We start from the raw sequence: 16681 nt of genomic DNA on the forward strand, positions 1-16681 counted from the left end.
TTGACCTATGTCAATCTTCAAGTTTCTTACGTCCTCAAAGCAACCAAAATAAAGTACTGATGTAAAATCTGATATACAGGATAAGCAAGAATATAAATCTAATGGAGCATATAATATTTGCAGTGAGAAATACCTACATGCATAATCATTAGGAATTATAGAATAAGGAGTTGGAAGATGACTCTTTGGTTCTGATTTGTGTCCCCCTCTCTGAACTCTTTGTGAATCATTTACTGCTGCCCACCATTTCCTTCTCTGCATTCATGACTTTTTGTTTTATTTTGGACTGGTTGATTTTACCCTCCGTGTCATGGTAGGATTCAAGCTATCCAATGGACTTGGGGTCAACAAGTGGGTATATAACTAAATAAAATATCTATTTCCCCGAACTAGCAGTAAATCACCTAGAGATCAGGAGATTTTTGGACCCATGTGCAACTCCAGAATCGATAACAGACTTTGATAAATCCAAGCTGGTCTTATAAAGTTATAGGTATTAAGGCCTTTACATAAATCATCCCTTCATGGCAAAATAGTCTAGTAAGTTTTGTATTGTGGTAAAATATCATGACCAAAGCACCTTGGGATTGAACTATTTTATTTCATCTTGCAGTTTGTCATGTAGAAAATTCAGGATAGGAGCTACAAACAGGATTCTGGAGGCAAGAACTGAACCAAAGACCAAAGAATAGTGCTGTATACAGCCTTGCTCCTTGTGGTTTGCTCAACCTGCCTTTTGAAAGAATACAGAATCAATTGTTCAAAAAAAGATATTGCCAACAATAGGCTGGACTATCTCATATCAATTATAAAATTACAAAAATTTAAAATTTAAAAGACCCACAGATGTTCCTACAGACATTTTTTTGAGGTAATTTTTCAACTGAGGTTCCATGTTTCAAAACTACTCTGCCTTGAGTCACGTTAATGGAAAAGTAAACACCTAACATCCCCTCCCTAGCCGCACAACTCCCCACTTCAATCCCGTATTAAATTTCTTCCTTCTGCTGTTCCCCATCTTTATTTCAACTTCATCTATTCTCTGCTATCCTTTTCTTCTCTTAATGCATTCTTCATTCCAATATTCTTTTTGGTAAATTCTGCTTTTTTCTGTAGATACTATAAGTGAAACATACAAATCAACATAGGAGAATCAATAGTGTAAATGTATCTTGTGTTTGCCAGATGTATTTGTAGTCTCTTACTTTTGAATAAGCTTACCCTTTCAACCTCTTTCTGAACCCTAGCTGGGTGGTTCAACTCTGCAGTTTGCTCATACTCCTCTGGTTTCTCTCAGCCTCTCACTCCCTTGCACTGCTTGGCTTCAAACTAACTTCAGCAATTTGTTCTAATCTTCTGGCTCCTTCTTATTCTCGCTTCAATTCTCTCCCTCTGCACTGCAGGAATTGCACAATCTGAACAGAGGTCACCAAGGAACACAACTAAATGCAACTGCACTAGATGAATTCCACTGACTGAACTGATTTATATACTCCTTCCTCTGGGCTGCTCTTAAGTAGTCTTTCTTTCCTATCTGTTATTGTGAGAGATGGGCATTATCCTATCTCTGACGCATTCTGACAAATCTTTCTCTAATTTGTCACTTTGTCTGCTTCTCAATTAGACATACATTTCAAACATAGCTGCTTCCTTTTAGTAACAAACTTACCTTCATTTTTGGGGATTAAAATCACATGGTAAGGAGATGTCTGTGTTCCAGCAAGATGGATTAAAAATTTGTCATTCCAGCCCCACTCGATCACATAGATCTAGAAGGTAAAAGGTCTTGGATGTGAGCACTTGCCAGAACAGCCATGTTGCTGAAATAAGAGTCATCTGCATGATGGTAGCTATATTTCTGGAATTCTGGGCAACCTTCATAATTTCAGGAGCCATCTAGGATAGGCTAAGGCTTTCTAGCCTTCTGGTGACTTTCCAGAAGTTGTTTTTGCATGGTTAAGATGGGTGAGCTCCATGGGAAGATTCCAAAGAGATGTCATTTCAGGATTGCTTCTTGCAGGTGATATGCCTTTCCTGCCATTGTTTAATTAATATAATAATCCCTGTGCTTGATTTCCTGTAGGTCAACGTAAAGATGAACTTTTGTGAATTAATGATTATTAGATAAATTAGTGATCTTATAAATTCCTGATTTGATTCAGATAATTTTAGGAAGGAAAATCTAAGAGATGATCTTAGACGTTTTGTTAGAAAGGTGTAATAAAGTAAGAATCAAGAATAGAATATGCCACCCCTCATACAGTAAGTAAAGGCTACATAATAAGAAATAGGATGATTTTTAAAATTATACTAAAGTAGACATGGGACAAATTTTTGTTCAAAGATATGATTTAATTACAAGGATAAAGCTACAGGTAGACACTGTGATAAGGCAAGGCCATGTGAAAATTGTTGTTTTGAACCTATAATGAGGATATAGAATGAAACACTGCTTTGAACTTAATATCAAAATTTTTCTATAACTCTCATTTTACCTATGAGGCAATTTTCTAAAGAACATTTTATTTAAGAAGGTATAAAAAAGGAGAGAGATAAGAAAAAAATTGAATGAATGGTTGGTTGAATGGTTTGACTTTGGGAGCTCTGCACCATCCATTCACCCATCCATCCATCCATCCATCCATCCATCCATCCATCCATCCATCCATCCATCTGTCTATCCAAATGTGTATGTCTAATTATCTGTATGTATGTGTGTAGGTGTTGCTGTGCCCTGAACAGCTCTCTGTCCAACTCTACCTGTTCTTGGGGGTTGGGGACGAGTTGGCACAGAGTCAAAGACACAGCTCTGGGACCAGATGAGAAATGCTGCAGCAAGCTCATCTGAGCACTTTTGCAGGCTCCTCATTTAATACCCTCCACCTACATCACTATTGGTCCCAAGAAAGTATCTATTCTGAACAGCAGTTCCTGATTGGCTAGCACTGTTTGCACCAGCAATCCTTGGTCTCTCAGGCAGTCTTCAATTAGGTCCTCCTGCAGGAGATGCTTTTGCAGCTGCACGGCCCCCAGCATTTACATAGAGGCAGCTCTCCTGTTTCTGCTACATGTAAGCATTTATGTATATATGAATGTATGTAAACATACATAAATATCTGTTAAGTATATGAGACACGTGGTTGGGCCCAACGAAAATATAAATGTGTAAATAAGAATACAAATTATATATATATATATATATATATATAATATATATTATATATTATTATCTGCATATACCTACCCCACATCAGGTGCAGCAAATCTTTGTAGGATTAGGGGAGGGTGCATCCTCTCCCACTGAAGCCAGACAAGACAGTCCTCTAACAAATGTGCTGGGAGCCTCTGACCAGCCACTGTATGCTCTATGGTTGGTCACTTGGTCTTTGGGAGCTCCCAGGTATCCTTATTAGTTAGCAATGTTGGTCTTCCTGTGAGGTTGCCATCTCTTTGAGGGCCTTCAATCCATCCAGTAACTCTTCCATAGGGGTCTCTGACCTCTGACCAAGGTTTGTCTGTAGGTATCAGCATCTGTGTCAATAAGGTGCTGTGTAGACCTCTCAAAGAGCTGTGATGCTAGGCTTCTGTCTGTAAGAACAACATAGCATTACCAGTACTGTGAGGGATTAGTGCCTGTCCATGGTATAAACTTCAAAGTAGTCTGGTCACTGTTCAGGCATCTTCTACCTCTGCATTATCTTTGTCCCTAAATTTCATTTAGACAGGAACAATTTTGGATCAAAGATTTGTAGATGGGTTGGTGTCTCTATTCCTCTACTGGGAGTCATATCTGGCTACTGGAGGTGGTCTCTTCAGGTGGCATACTACCACTGTCCAGCAGTTAGGCTAAGGTTACTTCTGGAGCCTCCCTCATCCCAGGTTACTAGGACTTCCTAGAGACTCTCTCTATGCCCTGGAGCTATACATTTACATACATCCTCCTGCCCCTCCTGGACTCATGCCTACCTGTCGCCATGTATGACCATATCCTCCATTCCCTTTCCCTCCCCTTTCTCACTCAGGTCCCTCTTTGTCCAAGGACTATTTTGTTCCCCCACCTAAGTGGGATTCAAGCTTCCTCACTATGGCCTTACATCTGGTTTAACTTCTTTTGATCTATAGGTTGTATCATGAGTATTCTGAAGTTCTGCATAATATTCCCTTATCAATGAGTTCAGATCAGATATGTCTTTTGGAGTCTAAGTTACCTCACTCGGGATATTTTCTAATTCCATCCATTTTCCTGAGAAATTCATGATGTCCTTTTTTCAATAGATGAACAATATTCCATTGTGGAAATGTACCATGGTTTTTTGTATCCATTCTTCAGTTAAGGGACATCCGGGTGCTTCCAGTTTCTGTCTATTGGAGCATATGTCATTGGTGTACGGTGGAGAATTGTTTGGGTCTAGGCCCAAATGCATTATGTCTGGGTTTTCAGGTAAAACTATTTCCAATTTTCTGAGAAACTGCCAGATTGATTTGCAGAGTGGTTTTAGAGCTTGCAGTCCCACCAGCAATGGAGGGTGTTCCTCTTTCTTCACATCCTCGTCAGCACGCGTTTTTGATCTTAGTCATTATGGGTGCTGTAAGGTGGAAACTCAAGGTCATTTGATTTGCATTTCCCTGATGGCTGGTTTGTAGATATCTCCTGGGTCCACTTCCATTGTAAGGTTAATACTCACACTTTTAAGTCTTTGTCTTGATGCTCTTTCTTGATGACAAGAAAGTTGAAGTCATCTATTATTACTGTTTTGAGGTTGAACTGGTGCTTAATGCCTGCCTGGTAGCGTTTGTTTTATGAAGTTGAGTGCACCTGCGTTTGACACATCTATCTTACGATTGTAATGTCTTTAGGTGGATCATTACCATGGCAAGCATGAAGTGACATTCATTATCTGTTTGGATTAATGGAGCCTGATGTCTATTTTTCAGATATTAGTGGCGGATACTTGCTTATTACTTAGTCCCATTTTGGGGACATCACATTATATCCATCCACTCACTCTGAGGTAATGTGAGTCCTTGAAGAATAGGTATGTTTTATGTAGACAATAACAAGGATGTATCCTGCATTTACTCTACTCAACTGTAATGATTAATTGTAAAGTAGAACCTGTTACTAATTAAATTTTGTATCACCTGATCCTTGATTCAACTAAACGCTTGCTAAAGTTGGCTAGATAAATAAAACAACCATTGTCTTTATTGCTCATGCTACAGAAAACAAGTGAGATTCCCTATGTGAGAGATTAACTAGTTATAATATTTGTCCATTAAAGTAAGCACATACTTGATAAAATGCTAATTTACAGATTTTTTTTAAAATTTGTGTTTATATTATCTAAATTTTCTTAAATTGGTTTTAAATTTGTAACATTTTATAAGTGTTATTACTTCAAAAACCTCAAATTAACAAAATTATCATACATTAACCAAATGCAAAGTACACACAAGAGAATGAACTTCTACACATCTATAAAAAGTCATTTGGGGGGTTGGGGATTTAGCTCAGTGGTAGAGCGCTTGCCAGCAAGCACAAGGCCTTGGGTTCGGTCCCCAGCTCCGAAAAAAAAAAGTCATTTGGAAGAAAGTATGTGATACATCACATTTATTTAATGATTTTCACATATAATATGTTTTAACCACAAAGCAAAAAATAGAAGAATTATAACTAGTAATTATACCTAACTTTTACAATCACCTGCATTCAATATTCCCTCATCTCTTTATATTTATCACCTTTGTTCTTTTTCTATATGTTCAGTATTCACATGCACATTTATTCACACACACAAACACACACACATATATGTGCATTCCATATATCAGAGTAAGCATGCATGTTTTTCTGAGATTCTATAGCCTCATTGATATTATATAAGTCCTCCAATTTTTATCGTTTCCTTTAGAGTTGCATTATATTTAAATGTATTTACATAACAAAATGTTATTTGTTCATTTTTCATAGCAAGAATAGCAGTAATAAACTTTATGTCTTTACATATGAAAAAATAATTTTGCATGAGACCGGCATTCTGTTAAACACAATCTCTTCCTAATGTAATGATGGTGACAGTTTAGATATCTCACCAAGAACCTTTCAAACGGTTTCATAAATATTGTATTGGCTATTAGTTTACAAAATCATATAAGTATAACTTTACTATTTTTAGCAAATTTATACTCATAGAATAATTTCAAATAATATTTAGCCTGATCAGAAAAATAAAAAAGTGCAAAAGGATACTATTTTGAAGGAAACTACCTTTTTTTATACAACGATGCCAGGATAAATTATGCAACCTGAAGTCTGTGTTGTTGGGGTGTCAGTCGTACTTGAGACAGAACCTCATATTCAGTTCCATTAAAAGCCTAAGGGATATGTCTCAAGCATGGCTGAACAAAAGAGTGATATAAAGTCTGGCTTGATTTGCACGATGGATCATAAAGTGGGGTGCTAAAGAACCATAAAAGAGAGAAAGAAATTGTGTTTATTTTAAATTTTTGATATATTGAGTTCATAATTATTAAAAGAATATAGAAAGCGACTACAGAATCCTCCATCTGTTTTCACGTCAGAACAGTATTTCTTCCTGCCTGCTACAAAGTACATTTGCCATATCATCCAGCTAATATCCTATTATGAAATCTCGTAAGAGTAATTATGTATGAAATATTTACCAATAAGCAGAATTTTTAAAAATTCACTTAAGTGCCATGCATAGACCCTCTAGATGCAAATTATTTCTATAGGTCACTGGTTGTAACATCACAATGTAATGGAGATGTTTTAAAGAGTCTTCAGGTACTCACCCCTCCCAGAGGATGGGGTGGTTTTCTTCAGATTAATGTAAAATCTGGATTATTAAATGAGAAAAAACTGGGAAGTTGTGATGGCTAAATTAAGCCTGAAAGCAACTGAAGGAAGCACCTGGCTCTCCCAGCGTTAACGGAACTATACAAAGGCTTGAAGAGAATATTTATTATGGAATAATTATTTGGGAGGATAGTGATTATTATTATTATTATTATTATTATTATTATTATTATTATTATTATTATTTCTACCTTCACAGTTCTTCCTTTTTCATTTATAACATGAGTCTTTGGTTCTCCTCTGAGTATGGATTAAGGTCACAGAACAACTTCTTGAAGTGCCATCCTAACTCTTGAATCTCCCTTGCGTGTCTTCAAGATAGAACTTACTAAAGTTCTAGGTGTGTTGTGAAAGGTGGTAAGGCAGCAACTGAGGCTCCTCCTTCTGACCATTTCTTCAGAACAGCCAAAGCTGTCTTCATACCCTGACTTTCTTGTTAGACTTCTTATTTGATCTGGGAAAACATTGAAATCATTGTTAACTATATTATGTTGCACAACTTCAGTCTTTTCTCTCTTCCTTTTTCTTCACATAGTACGAGAGGTTTTTGTTGTTAAAGATGGCAGTTACGAGGTTCGGGCTTTTCTGTTTAAAAATTATTGATATAATACACATTATAACTGGAGAATCAGGGTATTTTAGTTCTAATTTATCCTCATAGTATGTAACCCATATAATCTTACTTTAATTACGTTTCTTATCACATTCTCTGCCTAAACTGTCAGCTAAAACACTAGATATCAAGTGATTGATGCACCATTTTGTTTCCTCCTTCCTCTTCTCTTTATTCCTGTGTGTGAGGAAGTATTTATGTTTCTAAAAGATATAGTATATGAAAAGTTATACAGATGGATTCAGACAAATGTCCTCCACTCAACACTCTGTTTACAGATAGGTCAGAGGAATAACTAACCAAAACTTGTGCTTTCTAAAGAGATTTTAACTTAAAAGTAAACACATCTCCAAAGATTAACCGAGTAAGAATTTCCATAATTTTTGATTTTGCAACTTAATAATAAAGTACTTGATGTGTAAGCAGGGATGCTGAAGTGACAAATGAGAATTAGATAACATTATTCCGTGGTTATTTGCAATAAAAAAAACAAATAACCCTTAAAACGCAATCACTGTGGAGGCAAATTTAATAGCGTGAGTCTTCTGCACACACTGCCTTCACTGCTGTTATCTCCATTGATAAGGTGAACCTGTGCTCTGGATCTGAACCTAATTACATATTAGACGTTTTATACTGAGATATGAGATGCTCATGCCTTCAGCACTGCTTTTATTTGTAGAGAACTATGTTGCTTATGATATTTTTTTCGAAAAACAGTTTTAACTTCTGCTAGGAAAATTTAAAAAAAGTCTTAAATTTCAGACAATGTTTTCGCTATTAAGTTCTATTAGCAGTTTCCATTAGTATTACTGTATTATCAAAACCCTTATGACTTATGAGTGTGCATCTTTCTTTAATAACACATATATAATATTTTCTGTTGGCTATAAGGGGGTGCATGTTTTAGAAGTCTGGAAGCAAAAACGTTATGTTTTTGCCAAGTTTCATCTTATTATGTCTGTTTGCAGTTAAAACGCTGCATTAAAATAAGATAATTTGGCTGATAAGTTTTACTGGCATCAGTCTCAGTCTTAATTGCTTGATCTCTGATGTGATTTATCTATAATTGTGATTTTTTTCCCATGGTTATGACATGTATAACACAAGGAATGTGCTTTTCCTTTAGAGTTTGGCAATCACCATATGCATTTTCCCCACAGTTGCTGTTCGTTTACCTAATTTTCCTACAAGAATCTTTACTGCTCAGAAGCTGCCATATCTTGTTTTGGGGTTCGGAAAGAATTGGCTAAATTTTTAACTTAGAATGGGTATTCAGTGTATCCAAGTAATGCTGAGGTGAAAGCGCTGAGTTACGTGTTCTCCATCAATCAAATCTGATTGATAGCTGTACCAGAACATATATATCATGTGCAAAACAGTACACAAGAGTCGAGGCATCAAAGTGTATTACAGATGATTTAAGACAGGTTCAAATGAAAAAGGAAGAGAAAATGTCCAAGAAATCAACTCAATATAAAAGATCAAGGAAAGAGGATTTTAAATCATTCATTTTCTTGACAGATGTGTAAAATTATCCACAGAAGCTGGTGAAATAAAAAGAATGTTTCAAGAAACCAGAGTCTTTTCCTATAACAAAACTTTAATTATATATTAATCAATTTCATATGTTTATTCAACCAAAAAGTATTGGTTGTCCTAGTCTCTGAGAAAATGAGTAAATGTAACAGTGAGTTATTATGTTTACATTTTGTGAAAAAAATAACTTCATTTTCAAACAAAAGGGTAATGCATACTCATAGTTTACGGAGTAGGAATTTTAACCAATATATTGTGAAAGGAAGTTTAATAAAAATATGTACTTGAAACTCCCAACTGCCATGGAGGAGTTTTTCCTTGCTCCACATTTGCACCAGCATGTGCTGTCATGTGAGTGTTTGACCTTAGCTATTCTGATGTATATAAGAAGGAACCTTGGAGTGGTTTTATTTGCATTTTTCTGATGTCTAGAGATATTGACATTTAAGTGCTTCTTGGCCATTAGAAATTCATGTGCTCAAAATTTTGTTAGCTCCGTACTCTATTTTTTATTTAGGTTATTTGGTTGATTTGTGTTTAATTTCTTGAGTTCTTTGTATATTTTCAATATTGGATATCTGTTGAATGTAGCATTGGTGATTTTTTTTCATTCTATAGGCTGTCATTTTGTCCTTTTGAGGTTGTATTTTTGACCTTACGGAGTGTTTCATTTTCAAGAGGTCCCATTTATTAATTGCTGATCACATTGCCTGATCTATTGGTATTCGGTTCAGGAAGTTATCTCTGGTAACAATACATTCAAGGCTATTCTCCATCTTCTCTTAGACTCAGTGGATGTGACTTTATGTTGAAGTCTTCAATCCACGTGGACCTGAGTTTTGTTCGAGGTAATAAATATGAATCTATTTGCCTAGCACAATCATGGAAGATGCTTTCTTTGTTCCATTAAATGGTCAAAAAGAAGTGACTGTAGATCTGTGGTTATATTTCTGAATCTTGAATTTGTTTCCATTGACCTACCTGTTTGTTTGTAAACCAATATCATGCAGGTTTTATTCCTATTGCTCTGTAGTACAGCTTGAAATCAGGGATGTGATATGCCCAGAATTTTTTTATTGTACATAATTGTTTTAGCTATCATGGATATTTTAATTGTTTCATATAAAGTTGAGAATTGTTCTTTTAAGGTCTGTAAATAATTATGTTGGAATTTTGATGGTGATTGCATTGAAAATGTAGATTGCTTTTAGCAATGTGGCCAAGTTAAGTATGTTAAACCTACCGATTGATCATATCTGTTATCTTCCTCAATTTGATTCTTCAGAGGCTTGAAGTTCTGTCATACAGGTCTTTCACTTGCTTAATTAGACTTACACCAACATATTTTATATTTTTGTGGCTATTGTGAAGGGTGTTATTTCCCTATTTTTTCTTAGCCCATTTTTTTCATTTTTACAAATGAAGACTACTGATATTTTTAGTTATAATAGTTTTTACTTATAATAGTTATAATAAGTGGTATAATTATGAGCCTTGTGAATATTTCTAGTCTATAACAATGTATATAGTTTAAGCCAATGAAAATAAGCTGTGCTGGAAAAAAAGAGATACCTAACTGTACAGAACACAGAAAAAAACATATGATAAATATAGTGAAAATTATAACACAGCAGAGTAATACAAGAGAGGCAATTTGTACCTAGTGTAACCGTAACTTGCTAGGCCATGTTTGGTTGTTAGTAGGTTGTTAATAGACATGCTATTTTTTCCTGAGGGAAATGGATGAAGAGTGTTCCTGGAGGAGAGTGGAGAAGTGAGAGTACTGGGAAAACTGAACTTGGGATGTAATGTGTGAGAGAGGAATATATAAAAATATTAAAAAGTAAAATTTGTAGATAAGAGTAACCGATATGCATAAATAAGGAGGCAAAATATGGCACAATAAACTATGGGAAATTATATAATAACAAAGGTTTGAGTATGTAGGACGATATATATCAGTGTAATTCAGGAAAATTTAATAAAATCTTAACAAATACAAACACTGTAGTAATACATTGGTCCTCAAATATGAAGCCAATATAATAGGTACTATGCACATATAAATTACAGAGGAGATAAAACTCATAATATCTCTGTAGTTGTTCACTGCTGTATCAATACCATCCCCCCCACACACACTCATCATATATACAAGAGAATTCTTGGGATATGATTCTAAGGAAATCATCGAGAGCAAATGGAGAACTTCTCCAAGTAAGGTTATGTAAGTTTTACATCTCTAATAACACTGTCACAGAAATTGCAAAGATCATATAAATTGTGTACATAATAGTGTGGCTGGTTGGTTTCCCTGTTATAGAAATTGTGCTTCAAGGAATTCAATAAAGCCAACTGAGTGCTACATGACAATACAGTTACCAGTCAACCAATCCCAATAGAAACAATAATCTCACAAATTCAAAAGTTTAACTTAAAATAGAATTGGTATAAGTTAAATTTAACTTCCTATCATTTAAAATGTATTGCTTCCTTATTTACTTTATTTACATGAGGGGAAAATATCTAGTCGTAGTTTTTCTTTTCTTTTTTTTTAAATTGGTTATTTTATTTATTTACATTTCAAATGGTATCCCCCTTCCCAGTTTCTCCTCCACAAGTCCAGTATCCCCTCCTTTCCTCCTGCCTTTATGAGGGTGCTCCCCCACCAGCATACCCACTCCAGTTTCACCACCCTAGCATTCCCATACCTTGAGTCATTTAGCCTTCCCAGGACCAGGGGGCTCCGCTCCCAGCGATGCCAGATAAGGCCATCATCTGCTACATATGCAGCGGGAACCATGTGTACTTTTTGGTTGGTGGTTTAGTCCCTAAGAGCTTTTAGGGGTCAGGTTGGTTAATATTGTTGTTCTTCCCATGGAGTTGCAAGACCCTTCAGCTCCTAAATTTCTTGCCCTAACTTTTTCCACTGGGGTCCCTGTACTCAGTCCAGTGTTTGTGTGTGTATATTCGCATATGTATTAGTACAGTTCTGGCAGAGCCTCTCAGGGCTCAGCTATACCAGGCTCCTGTCAGTAAGCATTTCTTGGCATTAGCAACAGCATCTGAATTTGGTGTCTGGAGATGGGATGGATCCCTGGGTGGGGCAGTCTCTGGACAGCCTGTCTTTCATTCTCTGCTCTACTCTTTGTCCCTCCATTTCCTTTTAAGAGAAGGAATTCTGGATTAATATTTTTGAAGTGGATTGAGTGTCTCCATCCCTTAACTAGGGGCCATGCCTATTCACTTGATATGGTCTCTACATATTCTAACTCCCCTTCATTGGGTATTTCAGCTGATGTCCTCCTTGTTGGGTCCTGGGAACTTCTTGAGTCCCTGGCATCTCATACTTTCTAGTAGCTACCACAAGTTCTGCCTCCCCAACTGCTACACACATACTTTCAAATTTCTGATCCTCTGTACTTCTCCCCGAACTCCTCCCATATCTGAACTGTCCCTCCTTTTTCCCTCCCCCTCCTCGCTCCCACCCAGACCCCTCTCTCCCTCTACTTCCTAGAGATTATTTTCTTCCTCCTTCTGAGTAGGACTCTAGCATCCACATTTTGGTATGATCTTCTTTCTTCGGGTTTCACATGTCTGTGAGTTGTATCGTGGGTATTCTGAGCTTCTTTTTGGCTAATAACCACTTATCAGTGAGTATATACCACGTGTGTTCTTTTGTGACTGAGTTACCTCACTCAGCATGATATTTTTTATTTCCATACATTTACCTATGAATTTCATGAAGTCATTGTTTTTAAAGCTGAGTAGTACTCTGTTGTGTAGATGTACCACATTTTCTGTATCCCTTCCTCTTTTGAAGGATATCTGGGTTCTTTTCAGCTTCTGGCTACTATGAATAAGGATGCTATGAACATAGTGGAGTGTGTCCTTGGTATATGTTGGAGCATCTTTTGGGTATATGCCCAGGAGAGGTATAGCTGGGTCCTCAGGTAGTACTATGTCCAATTTTCTGAGGAACCTCCAGACTGATTTCCAGAGTGGTTAGTCATAGTTATCCAGAGAAGAAAAAATGTCACCATTTTGCAGATTGCATATTTCAAGCATACAGAGCTTTTTTCCGTTTTTTGTATTTGTTTTTGTTTTTAGTTTAATATAATCATTTTATTTACCTTCCAGTCGTTGCTTTCCTCAGTCCCCACTCCCATAGTTCCTATTCCCATTCCTCCTTCCCCTTGCCTCCAGGAGGGTGCTCCCCTCCCCTTCCCTGGGGCCTCGAGGTTCTCAAGAATTAAGTGCATCTTTTCCCACTGAGGCCAGACAAGGCTGACGTCTGCTAAGTTTGTGCCAGGGCCCTTAGTCCAGCCAATGCATGCTGCTGGTAGGTGTCTCAGTCTCTGAGAGATCCCTAGAGCCTGGACTAGTTAAGACTGCAGGTCTTCCTATGGGGTTGATATCCTTTTCAATTTCTTCAATCCTCCGAATTCAACCACAGGGTCCCCGACTTCAGTCCAATAGTTGGATGTAACTATCTGCTTCTGTCTCAGTCAGCTGCTGATACGGCCTCTCTGAGGACCACCATGCCAGGCTCCCATCATAACATAGCAGTGTCATGCCTTGATGACCCCTCTGTGAAGTGGATCCCAAGTTGGATGAGTCAGTTTCCTCTCCATTTTTGTCCATGCAGTACTTTTAGACAGGAACAATTCTCTATCAGAAATTTTGATTGTAGGTTAGTAACCCTGTCCCTCCACTTGAGACCCGGTCTATCTACTGGAGGTGGACTCTTCAAGCTCCCTCTCCCCAGTGTTAGGAATTTTGGCTAAAGTCACCCCCAATGAGTCTTGAGAGTGTCTCACACCCTGAGTTTCTGGAACTCTCTAAAGTCTCCTCAATCTCCCAGTCCCTGATGCTGATTATTTCCATTTATTCTCTTGGCCCTCTGGGCATTTCTCCTTCCCCCACCCACAACATGTATGATCCTGTTCCCCACTGCTACCCAGGTCCCTCCCTCCTTCTGCCTCCCATGATTATTTTCTTCCACCCTAAGTGGGAATGAAGCATCCTCACTTGGGTATTTCTGCTTGTTACACTTCTTAAAGTTTGTAGGTTGCATCCTATGTATTCTGTACTTTTTGGCTACTATCCACTTATTAGTGAGTATGTATCATGTATGTCCTTTGGAGTCCAGGTTACCTCACTTAGGATGATATTTTCTAGTTCCATCCATTTGCCTGATAAATTCATGATGCACTTGTTTTTAATAGCTGAATAAATATTCCGTTGTGTAAATGAACAAAATTTTCTGTATCCATTCTTTGGTTGAGGGACACCTGAGTAGTCCAGCTTCTGGCTGTTACAAATAAGTCTACCATGAACATAATGGAGCACGTTGTGTCCTTGTTATATAACTATTACAACTGATGATTTCCCAGCCCCTAGGGAGACCCTTATATTTTCATAATGAATCCATTTGTAATTGCATTTCCTTTTTCTAATTTGTTATTAGTTAGTGTAATTTTTAAAATCTTCCTGATTTCAGTAATTATAAGCCCTTCCATTTGCATTCTATTAATTTTACACACCCAATGATTATTATAATTATTGACATTAAACATATGTTTAATATTGTAGCTTCTAACAATGTATTTGGTTTAATGTTCTAAACAGAATGAAGAAATAAAAAACATTGTATGATAAACATTCATTTATCAATACAAGAAATTCAAAAGAAAATATGTCAACTCCACACAAAATTATTGATTTGGAAGCTGAGTGTTATCATAATTAAGAAAAATATAATTTTGGTTGCCACCACCAGGACATTTTATAAGAGGTGGAATTTCTTTAATTATTAATTTTATTCTTTAACCCCCCTCCTGGTCCATTCCCTGACCAATCCCTATCTTATACCTCCTTTCCCCACCACCATCCCTAGCCCCCATCTTCAAGAAGATGTCCCCACCTCCTCACCCCCACCCCACAAGGCCTCCACACTCCCTGGGGCCTCAAGTTTCTGGAAGGTTAGATACTTCAGTCTCTGAGGCTAGACCAGGTAGTTCTCTGCTGTATATGTGCCAGGGACCTTATCATCTGGCATGTGCTGTCTGGTTGGTGGCTCAGTGTCTGAGAAATCTCTAGAGCCCAGGTCAGTTGAGACCACTGGTCTTCACATGGAGCTGCCCTTCTTAAAAGGTGGAATTTTAAGTACATAAATCCTGATCACAGTGTGGCCTTGGTGGGGACAGAGTGACATGGTTCCTACCCCCAGAACAGGGCCTCAGTGTGGGCCTCCAGCGGTGTCAATGGCTGCCATGGACACAAGACTTATTTGTATAGCAATGTACATTTTGTCACATTCCTCCTAGGAATGTCCTCCCTGTTAACATTAATGAATCCATGATAATCAGAGGAAGGAAAGTTATGGCTAAGGTCTCAGCAATATGGTAAAAGCTGGGACCTTTAGGACAGTCCTTAAGGTTATGGGAAAGAACTCTAAATTCATGATTTAGAAAATATATAATTTCTCAACAAAATAAGGATGCAATGTGAATTACACGAGGAACAAAAGCAGCTGTGCTGTGAACCAACTTGTTAGAAAATTACTAAGGAAGGAAATAAAGAGATTTAGGGAGTGGTGACTTCAGGAGATCCTGACCCAGCTATGGGAGACAGAGGGAAGGAGGAGACAGAATAAGAGACTGGGAAGGATCAAGTATCAGACAAGACAGAAGAACAGACCAGAGGGTCAGGATAAGAAATGGAAAAATTCAGGTGAGGGATGTGGGGGACATAGGGCACCTCTAGAAAGTCCCTGAGACCTGGGATGTGAGAGTCTCCCAGGACTCAATGAGGATGGGTGATCATAGCCAAAATGCCCAACAGTGGGGAAATGGAAACTGCAGAGACCAACTCCAATGATTAGACAGTGCCCCCAGTAGAGGGTCAGCAACCTACCTTCAAAACTTTTAACCCAGAATAGTTCCTGTCTAAAAAAAAATACATGGACAAAATGGAGCAAAGATTAATGGAAAGGCCATCCAGTGACTGGCCAAATTTGGATCCATCCCATGGGATGGCACCAAACCCTGACACTGGTACTGATGCCATGATGTGCTTGCAGACAGGAGCCTAACGTGGCTGTCTGAGAGGCTTTACCAGTTCCTGACTGAGACAGATGAAGACACTTACAGCCAACCATTTGACTGAGGTCTGAAGAAGAGTTAAGGGAAGGATTGAAGGAGCTGAAGGATATGGTAACACCTTAGGAAGACTTGCAGTCGCAACTAAGCCAGATTTCCCGGAGTCCCAGCAACTGAGCCTCCAATCAAAGACAAACTAAAGAACATGATCTGAGGCTCCAGGCAAATATGTAGTAAAGGACTACTTTGTTTGGCCTTAGTGGAAGAGCAGATGGCTAATCCTGTAGAGACCTGTGATGTCTCAGAGTAGGGGTACATGGCTAGGTGTGGGGGTTGGGAGGGTAGGAATGAGGTTGTTAGCACCCTCTCAGGCATAAAGGGGACAGAAAATGTGGTGAAGAACTCTTGGTTATGGTGACCTGGAAGAGGACAACATTTGGAATGTAAATAAATAAAATATTTTAAAAGGCAAACGAAAATTCTACAGTATCCCTTAAAAAGTTGAGAGAGTTTTCATTTAGTCACTAATGCTCTCTATGAAATATT

Source organism: Rattus norvegicus, chromosome 15 (assembly GCF_036323735.1).
Source record: "Rattus norvegicus strain BN/NHsdMcwi chromosome 15, GRCr8, whole genome shotgun sequence".
In the NCBI taxonomy this organism is placed as follows: domain Eukaryota; kingdom Metazoa; phylum Chordata; class Mammalia; order Rodentia; family Muridae; genus Rattus; species Rattus norvegicus.